A 3,922-nucleotide genomic window follows, 5' to 3' on the forward strand; every position below is an offset into this window, starting at 1 on the left:
AAATCTTCAGAGCCCTCTACATCCTGGTAACATGGAAACTTTAAAAACATCAGCAGAACGTTTCAGTAGTGTAGTCTAATTTGTTCTTTTCATTTAATAATAAAGTCCATATTATATCAACAGCTACATTCACCCTGGAGAGAAACTTGTGAAGGAGACCATCAGGACCAAGCTGGGTTTCTGGGTCCAGAGGTTTGGAGAAACTTCTTCCCTTTCTTTCATCACAGCTGTCCTGTGCCAGAAGTTCTGTTGACCCACTGAAAGAGGCATCATTTAAGAAACACCAGGAACACTGAAGCTCATCACATTGATCAAGCAGGACTCATGATCTTCACCAGCAGCTCCCTCACAGGGAAATCTTCAGCACTCCTCCGTAGGCCCGCCCCAGGAGATGGATAAACCCAGCATTTCATGAACACTGTGATGGAGACCTTTGGTTTGTGTAATGTTATAAATACTCGGATACTCCCCAGAGGCTCCAGACCTTTACATAAAGATATTATATTCAGTCCTGTAGAAAGTTATATATTTATTTAAAAATATATGATCCTCTCTGGTTACTCTGGTATGAATAACTCTGAATCACTTTATGGTAAATAACCCACTATGTGCAAAAACTGTGAAATAATTCCAGATGACAAGTTTGTAGTTCAGCATACAAGTGATGACCTTTGACCTTCATCAGGTTTTATTTAATTGTGTTAGAGAAAATCTCATGTGCTCTTCATGCAGCTGAGTACATCGCCTCTGTCAGTGCGCCCCAGGGTGGCTGTGGCTACATTGTAGCTTGCCATCACCAGTGTGTGAATGTGTGTGTGAATGGGTGGATGACAGGTTGTGTAAAGCGCTTTGGGGTCCTTAGGGACTAGAAAAGCGCTATACAAATACAGGCCATTTACCATTTACATCAAGTGTTTAAAACGGAAGCTGTGCAGGTCTGAGATCAGCAGCTTTGTGAAACACCAAACTGAGGTCCTGTTAATGCTGATATATAGTGACACAGTTACATGGGTGATTAATGCTTTTGCTTTTTTGTCTTTAACTTTATCAATAAAGCTGCAGCTTTCACTGCAGCACGTGTTGTACTTTAACCTTTGCACTATTTTCATCAGTTCATTTTGCAGTTAACATGTGAACATGTTGGATGATCTGTCTGCTGTCACTGGGTGGTGCTGAGGTCTGAATCTGAGGGCAGCTCCTGTAATCACAAAGAGAACAGAACCATCAAACTCAGATATAAATTTTATCCCTCAAAATTGAAATAAAGCTGATTCTTCTGTCCTCACACACTCAGGATCTGAAGTTCTTCTCTTACATTTTTTTCAGTATTACAGTACACTACAGTACTTTAATCCATAGTTCCTGATTAATGAGGATCTACAAGGTACAAGCTTTTTTTTTTTTTTTTTAAAGTTACTGCCTTTACAGATGTGGCAAGAGACTGAAAACATGCTGTTGTTTGCACATATTTAATATTCAGCTCTGCACAGGAGCTGAAGCAGGGTGTAGCCTGTTGCTTTTACAGCATAATACTTGTAATAAAAGTACAGTAACAGTAATTAGTGACTGAGTAGCCTGGGGCGTTTCTCTTGATTTCTTTAGCAAATTCATTCACCTGCACAGATTAGCTAAATGAACCCTGACAGCCGAGTGCTCATTTTAGCTAGCTAGGTCTCAGGACCTAGCTAAGGACGGTAGTTACGGATTAGCTTACAAACACGTTTAACTTACCGAAAAAGTGCAGCGGGGCCTCGGGTCCTTCAGTCGAGTAGTCCAGTTTACTGAAGAACACCTCAGGCTGTCAGGTTAAAACACTCGGTCGTGTTTTCGTAACGTAAACGCTGGCCCTCCTCTCAGAGCCTACGCTCTATCTGCCATTCCCGAACAGAGATACGCAAGTTTCTCCATGACTACAGCTGCCAGTCAAAGCTGTTACGTTTCACCCCAATTTAACACCACCGCGGTAGGAATCAGAATCAAACTTATGGGAAAGGAGACCCCTTGGACATCAATCAGCATGATGAGAACTATTGATAACAAAAGAAAGGATCTTTGGAAAAAAATTATCTAAGGAGAATTAATTTATTTCAGTCCCATCCGCTAACATGGAGGAGGCGGGGTTTATGACCTATACTGCAGCCAGACAGCAGGGGGCGATAGAGACGTTTTGGCTTCATTTTTGGGGAGCTGTCGCGTCGTTCATGTTTTCTACAGTCAAGCTGTGTCCCAAAACGTCGGCTGCATCCTCCAGAGGCCGCATTTGAAGGCCGATTACTCCGGAGCGACAATGAGCAACTGTTTACCGGTGCCAAAAACTCAGCCACTGTGGGTTGGAGGTACAGCAACAATATGCCGCTTTTAATCTGTTAGGTATAAGGGAGAGAGCTTAATCTGTCTTTTAGTCGGAAGTGTGTACATTTTGCTATGTATACTGTTCAGGAATTAAGAAGATTGATATGCTCTATTATTTTCTGTCTGTTAAGGCCATTCTTGAGAAGATGGGCCTGCAGGGTAAAGTCACCCCTTTGCAGGCGAAAAATGGGACAATTTAAAAAAAGAAATACAAAGTATGTACAGCTGTATTCAAATATGTTTTTTTTTTAGCAAGTTAAAAACTTATTCATGTAAACCTGTACTGTTGCTTTTTTTGTCAACTGCCACTTTTTATTTCCTTTGCCCTTAGGACTTCAAGTATCCAGGGTCAGGCGAGGGAGTGAGTGGGAAGCCCACTGCTGCTACATGGCCCTGGTTTGCCCTCATGGATGAGGTGTTAGGACGGAGGCCTTCTACCAAGCCTCCAGTGCTAATTGCTTCCATCCATGAGGACACTCCAGGGCCCAGTTCAGCAGTGGGCAACCAAGTGTTGGATGAGGAAGAGCAGGAAGATGAGGGCCAGGTGGAGCAAAGAGGGGCAAAAAGAAAGAAGGACAGGGATGAGTTTTTGGATTAATCAGAGAGGACATGAGATTGCAGAGGGAAATGGAGGAAAGAAGAGCACAGGAGGCAAAAGATAGAATGGACAGACTGTTTGGTTTGCTTGAGAAACTTGTTGAAAAAAAAAAGGATTAAATTTCTGTAAATGCTTCACCTTTATTTGCATTGTTTTTCCTTTTTTTTAAAAAAAAAAAAAAGAAACTATGTACAACATAAATTTTATCAACACAATTAATTAAAATGTCTGAAAAAAGTAACAATAGAAAAAACAACAAAAAACATGAATTCTTACGAATTATTATTACAGTTAGGATTAACCTGAGTGTCCCAGTAAGCACAGGTACTTTTAACCAGGTCTGATCTTTGGCTGGGCAGGAAGGAAGTCTCGGGCAGTGCTGCTGAATGTGCTGCTGAATGTGCTGGACCAGGACCAGAGAGATGGAGGAGGTGCCACAAGCAAGACCTTGGTTTGTATTTCCAGCCAGTAAATGGAACATCATACAGGGTGATCTCCATAAGGTCTAGGGATGCTCGTTTCCACTGTCCACCGCATCATCTGTCACTTAGGTTTGTAGGGCTGATGTAACTGACGGCTGCCATGTTACTAAGATGTATTCAGAAAGATGCAAACAATCCTGTTAATAAAGATCTAACAAGTAATATCTAAAAAATGCTCTACTAACAGAATACTTGCCTGTTTAAAAATATTCATTGGTCGTGTCCAAATTCATGGGCTGCATCCTCCTGAGGACCCGGCCTTCGCGGTCTACGTGGGTCGGGTCCTCAGAAGGTCGGGTAGGCCGGAAGTAATTGGACGGTTTAGCCTTCTGATTAGCGTCACCGCTGTCTCGGTGGAGTTTAATAAACTCAGCCGTCTGCTCCTTGCTATCTAAAATATAACAGGACACTGGTGTAAATTCTCGACCGTCTCATACTTCTGTTTAATCAGTTTTCTATTTGACGTTTTGTCACGGTTTGCCGGGGCAAG

General features: G+C 42.1%; 1 long non-coding RNA gene across 1 annotated transcript; it reads left to right on the forward strand.

The window, feature by feature from the left end:
• Positions 1 to 1,969: 1,969 nt before the first annotated feature.
• Positions 1,970 to 3,092, forward strand: LOC146681650 (uncharacterized). Its single transcript, XR_014918092.1, has 3 exons — positions 1,970 to 2,336; positions 2,484 to 2,567; positions 2,684 to 3,092. It is a non-coding gene; the product is annotated as an uncharacterized LOC146681650 (long non-coding RNA).
• Positions 3,093 to 3,922: the final 830 nt, after the last annotated feature.

This window comes from Copadichromis virginalis, linkage group LG23 (genome assembly GCF_057382275.1).
Source record: "Copadichromis virginalis isolate Kocher_CV1m ecotype Utaka linkage group LG23, C_Virginalis_male_GT1.1, whole genome shotgun sequence".
In the NCBI taxonomy this organism is placed as follows: Eukaryota; Metazoa; Chordata; class Actinopteri; order Cichliformes; family Cichlidae; genus Copadichromis; species Copadichromis virginalis.